Here is a 16520-nt window from a genome sequence, read left to right as displayed (position 1 = left end):
TAAGCTCACTAGCATTAATAAAATACATTGTCTTTATTGTATAATCTAAAAATTATACTCATAATTTAAAACTTGAACAGCAATTTTGTAAACTTTAAGTTGCAAACATAGTGCAATCATTTAGTATGTGTATTATATTTATTAAGTATAAATAATATTTAGATGATTAACATGGATAGTAAGAACTCCCATATAACACCATAATTAATTTTCTAGATTATAAGGATTTAATACTAACATTAGGTTGTGATGGTCAACGACCAATTTATGATATAGAGAATAAGCATTATATGTAAATTCGTTTGATTAAGAAGCACCTTATTCTTCATTATATATTCATTTGAATTCTCATTTTGTATCATTATTGATTCAGTAACGATCTAACTAGAAACACTAACAATAAAATATTAGAGTTATTGAACTCATGATTCGATATATTGTTTATTTTAATTGTAATAATAAAGCATAGTGTATTGTTGTGGTAAAAATTAATTTACTAGTCAAAGCGGCCCAGACCATAAAATAGAGTCCGCAGGCGGTCCAGCTACTCCATCCTCGACCCAAGTTATTATATGTCGATCCAAATACAAGGTCCAAGACCCACATGTTAGTTCAAAATCTTCAATAATATATCTTCAAGATAAATCACGTTATGGCTTATCTAGATCTGGTAAGAGTTATTTGCAAATGGCTCTGATATCTCAACTGAATAGATCAGATTAGATTTGGCTCCAACCAACTACGAGATCTTAGAGAATCCCCTCCAATCCTGCTTAAACGGTTATCCCACTTCTATAAATTTCGCGGTCGGTCAAGCATTTAGGTATTTCAATCCATTCTACTCTATTTCACTTCTTCTTTCTTTCCATCTATCATTTATTCAATTTTTGATGAGATTTACTAACTTGACCGTCAGAGGGTTTTCGGCCGACACCACACCTGTGTCCTCTTAAGATCATTTTATGGTCATTTTCCTTCGTTCTATTTTTCTTGAGTTCTGCAGGATTGCTGGTGGCCTACTTGATCTGATTTCTTGGTTGTAGAATCTACCGTCTACATGTACTAATTAAGAAATACTATTAGAAACTTTGTGGGTTTCTCTTTATTTAGTTGAGAATAAATTACTATCAACACTAGGTTCGTACATCCACATCACATAATATCAACTCTTATGAAGATTTATAAAATTCTCATAAAGCAAAAAAATCAAATCTTCATTTGATATTCTTCAAAAACAACAAAATAATGTTATTTTTGAATATTTATGCAGTTATGTTTTGTTTATTTACGAACATTAATACAATTTTCTTCATATTAAGTTGTACTTCTTCAGAAATAATATATCATTATTCTTATATTAAAATTGGAATTTCATAAGCTCTAGTAGCAAGTAATATTTTATCAGAATAATTTAACGTTGTACTTCTTTGGAAGCAATAACAATTTAAATATATTGACTAAATGTGTATAAATAATATATTTTATGTTGTGATCAACTACAACATGCAAAATTGGATACAAATATTGAATATGAAAAATATAATGATTATAATATATACATAGCAATCAATTAAAGAAAACGTGTCAGTTTATCAATTGGAATTGATAGGTAGATGCGTGCACTAGAATAATTATTTAATGTAATCATGCAATTTGTGTAATTGAAACAATATGCAATTCTTATATAAACAACCAATTTAAAAGAATTTGGTTGTTCACAAACAGTTTGTCATGAATGGACCGCTGTATTTTAATCATAATCATTGAATTTAAGAACAATGGATTATGAACATTTTATCCAAATTTCATGATGATTGGACCATGAAATTTTAAGATATCAAAATTTTGATCATAGCTATTTAGAATGTCCACATTCTGCGAATTTATGGACAATTGATTTTGAAATAATAATATAATTCTTCCTTAGTATAAGAGTCATATTTTTTCACGAGTATGAATCGAATATTCTTTTAGAGTATTGATTCATACTTTTATCTAGGAAGTAGCAACAAAATATCTTTTTAGAAGTTTTATAGAACTATTCTTGAATTTAACACATACAAATATTATACTTTACCAAGAATAACTATACAAAATTATTTTTGACCATTTTTATTGTGTAAATTTGTGTTTCTTAAGGAGCCAAAAAAATAAAATAAAATAAAATAAAACATTCCTTTTCAAATATGCTAAAATATTTTTCTGAAATATTGATCTAGATTGTTTCTTCTTCAAGAATAATTATATAATATTCTTCTAAAATATTGTATCAAAATATTTAAAAAACATATATTTAACAAATAATTATCTATCACAAATTGATATAATCAAAATAATATAACCAAATTGAATAACTATACCATTTTGTTATGCAATTCAAAGTTACGTGAATAGTAACATTTTTTTTAGCTAGAAAAGAAGAGTTTCTTTGTAATTGCAGTAGTCTAGAATTACTTGACTTTCTTTGATTGAAGGAAAAATTATTTTTTCCTACCTTAACTAACTAGAGATTTGTAAGTAGAATCAGGAATAAATTTTACCAACTCGATTGGCTAGAACTTCGTGCTTATAACGTATTATAAAATAAAGAAAACAAATAGAGAAATCAATACACTTTGTATTTCATTGAGAACCGAAATCCCATATTCATAGGAAAAAATTAGGATTGCAAGTGATACAATAGTAATGATAATTAGGATTTGAGGAGTATAGTAATCATTCAATAATAAACATATAATTTACAATCTATAAAATACAATATATTAAAATACCGTATCAAGTGAGAATCATTTTTGGACGATTTTAACCTTATTACAATTCAATTATTTCAATAATACTTTACCTTTTCAAACATTTAATAAATACTATGCTATTAATTCTCAATTATTTAACATTTGTATTAATTTAAACTCAATGATCTTCACTTGATAAATCTTAATTTACGTGAGTCTAGAGTATTGTAGATGAATTTTATTTCTATTCATGTATCTAAGTATTTTAATGGGTGTTTAAACTCATGGATTAACAATTAATTCTTATGTGGCAAATGTAGTTTAAAAAGGTTGCTCATTTGTAATATTTAATCATCACAAAAATTCGAATTATAGAAGTTGAATTTTGAGAATAAAATTTTCGTCTCTTAAATTTCTATTCTAAATTTTATTTTCTTTAATTCGTTTGAGACTTATCAAATCCTCCCAATAAATTGATATCAAATATTAATTTTTTAACACTTATAAGGTATTTTAAAAAAAACATGCAATGCATTTTCAACTTTGACCGGCATATAAAATATAATATCAAATGAGAATCATAGTCGAAATTTTTTTGACCGTAATACAATTCAATAATTTCTATAATACCTTACTTTTAGTTTTTCAATACATAATAAATTTCAATAATACCTTACCTTTTGTTTTTTAATACGTAATAAATACTACAAAATTCTTATTATTTTATGAATTTTGTGCTATTAATTTTCAATTAATTAACCTTCACGTTAATCTAGACCCAATAAATCTTAATCTATATGAATCTAGAGATATTATAGATGAATTTATTTCTATTCATGTATTTCGAAATTTCAATGGGTGTTTAAATTCATTTATCAGAAATTAATTCTTATATAAGAAATATAGTATAAAAAGTTTGCTCATTTGTAGTATTTCATCATCATAAAATTTGAATCATAGAAGTTGAGTTTTGAGAGTATAATTTTTGTCTCTTAAATTTTTATCCTCATTTTTTTTTTGTTAGTTTTAGACTCTTAAATCCTCACAACAAACTAGTATCAAATATTACTATTTTTTTTATTTTCTTTTTTACACTGAAGAACATAAGTCTTTTTGGGAAATAATTCTTTGTTATATATATATATATAAGTATTATTTTGGGCCCTCATCAATGCAAGCCCTTGGACAATAGTTTACCCTGCTTGAAGTCGGCGCTGGCACTATTTGTGCTCAATATTGCTATTGAATTATAGTTGAAGTCAGCATTTTATATTTAAGGATTTGATATTTCTACAGTTGAAAATAAACACGAGAATTTTGAATGTTTTAGTTTTTGAAGCACAATAATTGTCTCAATTGTGTGGACAATAAAATCTCTATAGAATATTAATATTGGGATTTAATAAAATTATACCTAATTTATTAAATGATTGATATATGATGTGAATCAATTTTTAATAAACATTACTAAACGTGAAGGATGCGAACACCTATCTAATTATCCTACTAAAAACAATAAAATCATGGACTAGCCTACTAACAAAGTGAATGCTTTGACGAATGTGCCTAGAGAAAATGATCATGATTTATGTATATGATAATTGTATTTTACAAAATATTTTTTTTCCGAAAGGAAGCTTTTTAAGCATCAGTCTTTAAAAAAATTAGAGATGCTCTTGAGTCTGCGTCAACTACAAAAAAAAATAAATTTTATATGCATTTTTTAAATTATAAAATGAAAAAAAAAAGAATTTGTCAAATAAATTTCATTAAAATGTATTATAAAATGTTACAAATTTAATCCATTATTATTTTTATTTTTATTGGCCCCCAAAGAATTTTGAATAAAACTATTTTTTTATTCAATAAAGAAGATTATTAATTTAGTAAATTGGCCATAGTCGAGATCGATGAATTTCATTATTTAAGCTAGAATTTTTATTTATCAAACACTTGTTTATAAAAATTTATTGTGCACTAATTTTTGAGCTACAATATGTTTTAATTTACGCCATATTATTTCCCCATTGTCAAGGTTTTCTAACAATTAAGTCATCTTGTATTAACACTGACTGTTTTTACGACATTACTGAATAAATGTCAGTAGTAGAGATGATAATTTGGACCAAAATGGAGGATGATTTTCTTACTAATTGTATGTTACTCTACATCGAATATCTTCTTCTTCTTCTTTTATTTTTCTAATTATTTTTTTATTTTTTTATTTTTGCAAATCGAGAATTGATAATTGATTGAGCCCAAGATAGTTCTTGGTCCTAAACCAGAATTGTAGGTATCCGAATAGAATCGATTTTTTAATATATTTTTTTATTTAAATTTAAAGGTTGGATAAAGAAATGCAAAATCCAAAACCGTAATTTAGATAGTAATTAGCCTAAAACTCTTGACTTTATGCATAAGAAATCAAGATTGACTCCTTTTTTTTTTTTTTTGGCCTCTCACCTCACATCATATTGCTGCATTTCAGAAGTTAGTAGGTGTTATTCTTTGCAATTTAAGCTTTCTATGTATCGAAAAAATTTAAGTTAGGTTGTAGTGTAAGTTGATGAATCAAAATGTTCATCCTTTGCAATTCAAGTTTGTTTACTTTCTAGCATTGTTTACAAACTTAAGTGATTTTTTAAATTTATTTATTTTTTCATAATACATGAAATTGAACTTGATATATTTATAGTTTCTGCTGTCATGTACCTTTTGGGATATCTTGAGTTTGTGATTCTCGTTTGAAATAATTTTTTCCTTTTTTATTCAAATATAGTGAATTCAATATGTAGATTGCAATTTTTTGATATTATACAGTTACGTATCTAATTAGTATTTCTTATATTAAGAGTAGAAGAATTTAAGCAATATTTATAATTAAATTAAATGCTCTAACATGCCTTGCTTATTAATCGAATAAGATTTATTATAATAATAATAATTTTTTCCCAAATTGTAATTTAATTTTTGATATTATAATTTTATCTTCTTTCATGGTTTTTGGTCTTCATTATTTTGCTTCATGAAGATTTCTTAGTTGAACTTTATCCGTTGTACAAATATTATCAAGAAGTAATATGTTAGGTATATGTACTGAAAGAGTTTATATAAAAATATTTATTAAATGTATATAAAAAAAATGCTATGGGTAAAACAAAACTCAAACCGAAATTGATGGCTCGTGTTTTAATTTGGCTCTTGTAATTATAAGGACTCTAATGGTTCCAATTATGAAATACTCAAAGTATGATGGTTGGTTCTAGGTATTAAAATACCCAGATCGACTCACCTGCTAGGTCCAATATTGTAATTGGTAATTCTGTAAACAAAAGGGACTTAATTGAATGTTTGTAAAAATCAAGGACTTGGGTTGCAATTTTGTATAGATGGTTATGATTGATTAGGGCTTGAGATTAAAGTTGGAAACAAGGTAAGAAGACTACTAGAATTTTGCTAGCTGCCCGCCTGACCATCTCTCGAGCGAAAATAATAGAGAGTTCGTCGCTCACTTGTTGCCCATGCGTCGCTCGAGCGAAAAGTCATCACTCGCTTTTCATCGAGTTGTCGCTCGAGCCACAATGATATCTGGCCAAAATCTATGTAGTGATTTTGGAGAATTTTATACAGTCCATGACAGTTATTCGCCCCCAACTATAAATATTAAATACCCAAGGCATGGACGAAAATTCTAAGGTTGTTCATTATGCTTCAACAACATAAATACATCGATATCATCTTTGAGATCCAAGAACACTATTCATCGGTAGAATCAAACACATTGATCTTGTGATCCGGCAACCAAGTTTGCAAGACATCAAAGGTTCAAGAATCTAAAACACCTGGCTTCTTTAATTCATTGAGAAATGGACTTTCTTATTGGGAATTGAGTGAGGTGGACTTGAAGCACAGGAAAAACACCATAATAGGAGGTCCTTGGGAATTCAACTCGGAAGAAGCAATCAGTTTATGATCAAGAGGTTGAAAGAAGAGAGCAAATCTTGTGGGCTATAGGAGGTAGATCGGGAAGTCTAGTGGAGTGGCTAGACAGTATCTATGGGAGTAGATCGTGAGACTAAAAGATTGGCGGGGAGTCTTTGAGATTACAGAAATTACAATAGCTAGAACTAGAGGGAGTTGCTAGTCTCGAATCGCACTGTAATCCTAATTGACTATAGTGGAGATAAGTAGTTTGGTCCCAAAGTTTTTCCCACATTGGGTTTCTCCATCAACAAATCGTGCGTTGTTTACTGTTTTCCATATTATTACAATTGCAGCATTCAAAAATAGGAAAAATGGACTTGTATGTTTAATCATCTAGAAAACTAATTAAAAGTGACTTGTTACTTTAATTAGTATAATTCCAAACGAAAACTTGAAGTAATAAATTATCCAGAATGTAAATGTCATAATTCTAAAATTTGACGTTATTTCTAGACCCGAACTCACAAGTAGTCAAGAGCGTTCTAGCTGGTCCTTCGCTACCCAACGCCCAACCCTAGTAAATTCTGACTGCATCCATGCAAGTATATTAGGAAAAAAATTATACTAATAAAAGCAATAAGTCATTTTTAATTAGTTTTCTAGATGATTAAACATACAAGTCCATTTTTCCAATTTTTGAATGCCGCAATTGTAATAATATGGAAAACAGTAAACAATGCACAATTTGTTGATGGAGAAATTCAATGTGGAAAAACTCCGGGACCAAGCTAGTTATCTCCACTATAGTCAACAGCGTTCTAGCTGGTCCTTTATATATATATATATATATATATAGTCAAAATATGCACTTTTATTTATTAGTACTCAATCATTTGAGCAATAATTCAAATAAAGTTTATCATTTTCCATTGATAAGTGGAGAACCCGCCGAATATGGGTGGCTTCCCCCCCCCTCCCCCGAAAGAAAGGAATAGAATTAAATCCTTATATAAGATAAACCTTCTATTGTTGACAAGAAATCACCTGCCAAAAAAACTCCATGAATTCGGGGAAGGAGATATATGGTGCATTGCAGCATGGATCATCTGCCTATGCCAACCTTTTAGTTTTTGTTCTGTTATAATTTGATAAAAATATGATAGAACATGCATATATATTAAAACACAAAAACTAAAGAAATTATACCAAGAATACGTAATTGGGAATATTTGAAATAAGAATATGACAAATTTGTTGAGACATATAAATGTATTGTTGTGAAATGAAAATGATACCGAATTAATCCAATACCATTTTGTTGAAGAAAATAAGAAATTATAGCCACAATACGAAGTAAAGATCTCAAAGACACAAGAACAGTGTAATTTGCAAAGTAAAAGAGATCTTATTATAATGTGAAGAAAGAGTACAAAGACTTGAGTTTACAATATTTCTAGCTTAGTCTAAATCACAATGAAGAGCCAAATATATGTAGTGAACAAATAGAAGATGTTCTAGCCCTAATAGTAGAATTATAGTTGAAATAGAATGCAAGAAAACTCTTCAAAACATAGAAAACGAGCCAAAAACACCGCCGCTTGAGCAATAGGCTAGTGTCAAGTTAGCGCCAGCTTCTCTATTTTTGGTGCTCGAGCATCAAGCAAGCCTCAGGCTACGTTGTGAGAAAATCCTTCATTCCATAATTTCAACATCTTCAAATCCAACACAAATTCCAACTCTGAATAGGGCTTTCGAATAGAACTTCAATTAAAATTTGTCAAGTAAACTTGAATAATATTTCACTATAACATTCCAAATAGAATTCATTTAACGTGAACTTTAATTAGAATTTTCAAATATTTTTAATAAAGAATTCAAGTCACACCCAAATTTTAACAATCTCTACATTGATATGAATTCTACTGCAATGAGTAAACTTCAAAAAATTCCCCACTTGGGGACAAAATCCATTACAAACTTGAACTCTTCACTAAAAAACACAAACTAACTTCTCCATACAAAAATTTCAATTGGAAATATTCTTCGCCTCTACTACCCAACCAGGGGTAAAAGTGATTTAATACCCACTAAAAAAGGCTGAAACAAACCTTGTGACAAATCATAACTGGATACATGAAAGGATTGTGTTTAGAATCAACAACATTAGCCGTATTTAAACCATCAACTAAATCAGCAGAATTGTAACTATGTAAAATCTTATGGCCAAAAATGGATTTGTTACTAGCAACTGAATACATTGACACTGTCGATAATGGTGACAAAGCACACAAGACTCCAAATTAGACTCAAACGGTACAAGATCTAACTCCAATTCCATCAGAATTCTTAAAATATGTCGATTTCTCAAAGATTCTGTATAACACTACAAAATATATAAATGGAATTTTTTATGTGCCTTTATCAAAACACAAGTTCATTTACTAACCTTTAGAACTCTACCTTTAACAATATACCAGTACAATTTTGAATCATAAGTATTTAAAGAGATAATATTTCTTTTCTAATTTGTAACGTACTTCACTGCATTAAGTGTTTAAACTGTCCCACCAAACATCTTTTATTTTGACCCGACCAATATTAGCTATTCGACAAGGTGTGTTATTATCGGTCATCACAACATCTTTTGAAACTTCTTCATATGTTGAAAACAAATTTCAATTGTGGCACATATGAAAACATCAAACTGTATTAAGAATCCAAGTCTCGTTAGATTTGGAGTTATAGTCAGGCATAAAAAAAAAGCTCTTATCACTATTAGGATTTTCTACAATACTTAATTCCCCCAAAGTTTCTGATTCTTGATTTGCAAACAATTTTGCTTTATTCTGCAATTTATAACAACCATTTATTAAGTGCCATTTTTCTTGCAATAATTACAAAATTTGTAGCTAAATTTGACTTGTTCCTTACACGACCACCATCAAGAATGAAGCAATCTTCATGACTCCAAATGTTATAAGATGCTTCATCTTCTCCTTTAGATATAGAGCATTATAGATTTATCCAATGGTGAGAGTATCATGACTATATAAAATCGTTTCTCTAGAAGAAATGTATGAAGCGAGCAATGAACAAAATAAAATCAATCCCAATCTTCCCAATCTTCTTCATCAAATACTCCAAGGTTTTCAAATCAACGACGATTTCCTTAAAATCGGTTAGGTGATTTTCAAGAGATGTACTTTCTGTCATATGAGGAGAATATAGACGTTGTTTCAGATGCAATTCGATAGTAAGATTCTTCATCATGCATAATTACTCCAATTTTAACCATAATTCATTGGCTGACTTCTCATTTAAAATGTTGTAAAGATTATTTGAAAGATGAAGATGTATTTGACATAGGGCATTTCGATCCCTCTGTTCTTTGTCCTTTGGAGTACAAGTTGTTTGTATCTTGTCAAATCCCAACAACGCATTGTCCAAATCCATCCAAGCGAGTACTACTTGCATATTTACATGCCACAAGAAAATATTGTATTGTGATCTAATAGTGATGTATCATATTTCATTGTTGTCATTACGAAAGATTAAGTTGAGCTATTAACTTAATCAAAACCTTGATCTTCCCAAGAATTTCAAAATCAAAAGCTCTAATACCAGTTTTTTGCGAAATGAAGATGACACCGAATTAATCTAATACCACTTTGTTGAAGAAATAAGATATTATAGCCACAATATGAAGTAAAAATCCCAAAGACATGTGAGCAATGTAATTTACAGGGTGAATGAAATTTTAATATAACATAAAGAAAGAATACAAACACTTGTGTTTACAATGTTTCAAACTTGGCTTGAATCCTAAGGAAGACTAATATATAGAAAACTAGAGGACATCCAAATTCTAATAGTAGAGTTGTAGATGAAGTGGAATGTAAGAAAACTCGCCAAATCGTGAAAAAACCCGGGACAGCAAATATTGATGCTCAAGCGGGTGGGTAGCAGCGTCCTTGCGCTCGAGCGGTAGGCTAGTGTCATATGGGTGCTAGCTTCTCTAACTTTAGTGTTCAAGCACCCAAGAGCTAGCGAAAATGCAATAAGACAACCCTTCATTTCATAATTTTAATGTCTTCAAGTCTAACACAAATTTCAACTCTTAACAAGATTTCTAAATAGAATTTCTACTAGAATTTACTGGCAAACTTGACTAGGATTTCGCAATAGCATTCCAATAAAAAAATTCCGCTTAACATGTTAGAGTTCTCAATTATTTTCAACAAATAATTCGAATCACATCTAATTTCTATAATGTAATTTTGGAAGGTACAAAACAATTCATTTTTATAACTAAAAATTATATTAATTTTAATAGTATGAAATGCCAAAAAAATAAAGTGTGATGTATATGCAGTATGCTATGAAGCGAAAGTATATTATATTATTTGGACAAATTAATCTCTTGTGACTTTGATTATCGATAAAAAATAAACATAAAATGTTCGAACTGTTTCTTCCCCGATGTACGGAGTGCCTTTTCCCACTTAATTCTCTATGAATATGCTTCTTTTAAGGAATGTAATAAATTCTGCGGAATGTTTGGTTTCTTTGAAAAAAAAAAATCTGTTATAAACTATTAAGGGAGTAATTAGGGGATGTAGTGTTTATGATATTATTAGTGATTTTGTATATTATTTGAAATATATAATTAGAGATATAGTATAATCAGCATTTTATTTTTTGATCAAATGCATATATGTTTTTATTTTTTCTTTTTTTTTTCCCTGAAAATCAAAGGTTCAAGTGTATTATTATTATTTTTTCTCTATCAAGGCTGTACTGGGCCTAGTTTTCCCTTTTAAAAACTTCTGATTCTGCTGTATAAACTTAATTATAGGTACTCTTTGATTTTTTGCAATGAAGTAACTAATTTGAATACCTAGAGGTGTAAAGTGAGCGACTACGGACCACAAGTAAACATGACACGATTTGCATATTTTTGCAGGCCGTCCCGTCAAGAATGTGGGCACAGCTGCAGGTCCCGTCCATATCGGGGCCATCATGTCTAATTTTTAATACTTTTGGCTAGTTTTCTTAAAAATACAAAGACCCGTGGATTTCAAAATTCAAACAATTTGGTATCACGGCTCAACATTTCATGTGCAACTTGACTATGAAACTAAATTAACTGGAAACCTAGTTGTCAAATATAGTATCCAAACCTTATTGGAGAATATTTGAAACGAATAAGTTACAGAAAAAAGTGGCTAAAGATTCTTATGATATCTTGTTAAGGCTGAACAAAGTTGACAAATGATATATGATATCTCATCACTATTATCTAATAGACTTTTGCGCTCCTAATAAAATAAGAATTGACGTGCTGCTCACGTGCGTTTTTGCGGCTGGAGTCTTTTGGACCGCGTTCTTCTGCCTATATTACGGTTAATTCAGTTAGCTAATTAGGTATAATCTTCATCCAAGTCAACAAATCTATTTACCATTTACACAACTTTCGGGAAATGCACTTGAGATTCAGATACAGCCATTAGTTTAACAGCTTAAAAGTCATCACATAAATTATGTACATTTGGTAAGTTGTATTCTTATTATGAAAAAAGAACTTAAATATTTTATATTATATTGTATAATTTATTATGTATTATCTGCAAAACATGTTCTCAAACGGTATTAAGAATTTATTTAGTGACAAATTCAGTGACGGATCCAGAAATCCTGATGCATACGGGCAGTCACCCAATATAAGGAGAAGAATTTTTTCGACGAAGCCAGCACGGACAGCCACAAGGACTTGTCGAGTACCAACTCCACCCCCGATGACAATGAACAAATGCATTAAGTATTTATTATCATTACCTTTTTTTTTTAACTGGATTGCTCTTTATAGAGATTATCAACACATTTCAACTAAGTCGGTACCCGCCAACCATGCCCTACGAAAAGAAACAATTTTCCATAGTACAAGTCAAAAAGACAAAAAAAGCTAATATTAGGACTTGATGTGCAATGTTTTAGGCCTAGTTATCGGCTGGTAAATATGCACTGGGTTGATAAAAAAGATTGTTCTAGTCAAGCTTGACTAGGATTGGTTATTTACGAGATCTTCTTAAATCAATGACCAAATTTGATTCTAATTTGGTTTAATTTCCCATTGTACACTCTCTTGAAAGTTTCTTGCATAGTGACGGGCTTATCTATGAGCCCTTAGTTTAGGCTTTGTGAAATTGGGTCAACAATATCCTATGTTGTTTACGATTTTACATTTGGTGTTTGGTTCGATTTACTTTTGTTTGTGGTCTTTGGGTCAAAATACCCAACAAGACCTATATCAGTATTGAAACTACTCATTTTTTAACAACATCATGTTCTATAGTCATAATTTTATTGGAATAATTTTTTGAAGAATAGCGTGCAGAAGTGTAATAGGCACAAGAGCCTCCCCATCATCTCTTTCCTTCACTTATATTCGTGCATTGCTTTTTTGCTGGTGACGTCTATGAATATTTTTTAGCATTTTAGATTAGCATTCAATTTTCATTTTCCTTATAGAAGTCATATTTTCAGATTTGTTATCACCTTAGTTGTCATTAACTGAAAAACTCCATCGATAGTTAAATTATAAAATAACTATATCCCCTAATTGGATATTGATTTAGCATATACTACCCATGTGAAAAGTGGATATCAGATTACAGCAAGTTCAAAGCTTTTGTTTTTAACTATCATTCATATGAAAATTTTGATTTCTTGTATCGAATACAAATTTTCTTCTTACCATAGCTCGATTTATGCAACCAAAAATAAGCTGAATGACATGAAGATATCAAAAGATAAGGTCACCAGATGCTCTTGGCAATATAATGTAAATTCTTCGAATATATATATATATATACACACACACACACACACAATAATGCTGAACTGCCAGAAGAAAACTGTCAGAAGGGCTGACCGACCCTCACAGGTCGTGGGTCCCACTTGAATATAAAAATGCCGACCTCCCCATTTTTGTGTTGTTCGGTAATCCCTTCTGTTAGGGCTTCTGGTGCTGTAGCACATTCCATATATATATATTATTTATTTATTTTTATATGAGTTCCCATATCTTAATTACCTGATTGGGGCAATTGTGGTCGTCGGGACAGTAATTTTGATTGATAATTATGGGGTTTTGTACATTAACCATGACTAAATGCTGGAAAAGAATATTTTTAACGAATCCATTGCTTGGCCTGGCCCATGTCTTCACCCTCGCCCCATTTTGAGTTCCTGTAAATGTAGCTAATTAACTGTCACATTTTGCACTCCAGGTTCTTGTAAATCCCAGCCTAGACTCCCAATGCTGCAGAAAAGGAGCACAAATTAGTTAACTCAGCTAAATAAATTGTTGGGATACATTATGTTATTCTTCCTCTGCTCCAAAAAATAGAATTGGTTTCCTTTTTTGTCTGTCCCAAAATAAAGGTCACTTTCCTTGTTGAGATTATAATTAATTTCTTAGTTTTCTAATAAAATCCTATTTGAAGTGTCTTGTTATCAACAAATATGAATTATTCTTATTTAAGCCATTATGTAATGTAGAAATATGTTGGGAAAAAATATATGAAAAATTTATATTTTCAACTATATTACTTACATGTTTCTTAATTCCTGTGATAATAGAAATATGTTTATCTTTGTGGGACATAAGGAGCATGATTATATCTATTTTAATGAAGATTGTGTGGTTGAAAATAAGTACGGTAGAAAAAATAATGTGGTAAAATGGCTATCAATTTTTAATTTAAGTTTTTAGTACCTAATTCCATGGCCAGGGCCGCATGCAGTGGTCTCAATCCACAAGTTCAAGGTGCCGGGGCCTATAGAGACACAATCATCTCCGGTGCCAATTTGAGAGTTCATAATTGTGACTCCTGTTGATTTCTCCACGTGAATTCCGTCGGTGTTTGGACTGTTGCCTGGTGCAGAAACCTTTATTCCCACTAGCTTGGCATTGTGGCATCCATCAACAAGAATGTTGAACTTCTGGCTATTTATTGAAAACAATCCATTCATTATGATGTTGTTGGAATTGTAGAAGGCCAGTGTCTGAGCAAGAAAGAATCGAAAAATTACGTTAGAATGTACAACATGACAAAAAGTAAAATCCACTTTCTTCTTTATTAACATACCGTCGCTCCGGTTGGACAACTCTTGCCGGAATTTTTGCAAGCCCACAAATTAGCCCCTTGGCCATCTAGGGTTCCACCAATAATGGAAACTCCGGTCACACTTTCGAACTTGATCCAGTTACCAGAATTTCCAATAACATTGAAATCAGATGGAGCTACTAGTGTCCCATCAATTTCAATCGTTATAGCAGTGTTTTTGCATGACTTACCGGCAAAAGTTGCAGCTCCAAGCAAGTATCTTCCCGGTGGCACATAAATGGTGGCTGGCTGTGTAGAAGCACATGCTGAGGTCCATGCACTCAAGAATGCCTTGCTACAATCAGTTTTTCCATCAGATTTTGCTCCCAAACTTTGGAGATTGTAATTAGCATTGGCTGCAATTGATGAGTAGTGGAAGAAGGTCAAGAGGAAATATTGGAAAGCAAAAATAAAACTTAAAGTTCCAGCCATTTTTATTTTGTATGTTTGTGTTATAGAGAGAGAGAGAGAGAGAGAGGATGAGGAGATGAAGCAGTTATAAGAGGTATTTATAGGCTATAAGTTGAGTGCAAGCTAGATAATGATGTTCAATTTGGTCACTATCACCCCGTGAAGAATAATTGTTTGGACAAATAAGAATTTCAAGTTATTTAATGCAATAAGAAAAAATGTATAACCAGAAAGGAAACTTGTTTTTTGAGAACTAAATAGGCATAGAATAAAAAACATTTTAGTTAAATTATATATATATATATATATATATATATAGAGAGAGAGAGAGAGTAAATATTCGTAGGCTAGTCCATCATCATTTAACTAGGATAATTAAATAGGTGTTCATATCCCTTTCACGTTTAACATTGATTAAAAATTACTTCACGAAATATATAAACAAATTAATAAATTAACTAGAATTTTATTGATCAAATCTAATAAAAAGAAAAACTTTGACAATGGGGAAATAAATATGGCTTAAATTAAACACATAATAGAAAATTTGCCTCTCAAAAAATAATATATAGTTAAATCAATATAAATTAATATATGATAAATTAATATATATATGTAAGAGCACCGATGATTTGCTTATGTTAAGTATCAGTGACATTTCATCCCATTTAATTGATGAATAAGTTAAAGGTCATATATATTTAATGATTCACCAATTGAATGATTTGTCATGCCACTGGTGCTTATATATATATATATATATATATATATAGAGAGAGAGAGAGAGAGAGAGAGAGAGAGAGTAATTATTAGTAGGCTAGTCCATCATCATTTAACTAGGATAATTAAATAGGTGTTCATATCCCTATCACGTTTAACATTGATTAAAAATTACTTCACGAAATATATAAACAAATTAATAAGTTAACTAGAATTTTATTCAATCCCAATATTATCATTTTATGGAGATTTTATTGTACACATACAGCCACAATGGTTGACGCTCTAAAAACTAAAATATTCAAAATTCTCGTGTCTATTTTAAACTGAATACACAACAAATCCTTAAATATAAAATCCCCAAACTTAAAACTATAATTTGACAGCAATATTGACCAGGTGTGGGATGACGTAAAGTTGGTCACAAAAGGGATACACACTATTGATTGCATCAAATTTTCGTTTATCATAATAATAATAATAATAATAATAATAATAATAATAATAATAATAATAATAAATAAATAAATAAATAAATAAATTTAATTGCTGAAACTCTACTTTT

At 30.0% G+C, this 16520-nt stretch overlaps 1 pseudogene; it reads right to left on the bottom strand.

Moving 5' to 3' along the window:
* Positions 1-13543: 13543 nt before the first annotated feature.
* Positions 13544-15351, bottom strand: LOC111379659 (annotated as a pseudogene).
* Positions 15352-16520: the final 1169 nt, after the last annotated feature.

Source organism: Olea europaea, unplaced genomic scaffold (genome assembly GCF_002742605.1).
Source record: "Olea europaea var. sylvestris unplaced genomic scaffold, O_europaea_v1 scaffold2016, whole genome shotgun sequence".
NCBI lineage: Eukaryota > Viridiplantae > Streptophyta > Magnoliopsida > Lamiales > Oleaceae > Olea > Olea europaea.
Note: the sequence above shows the minus strand (reverse complement) of the source record. Positions and strands in the feature narration are given on the sequence as shown.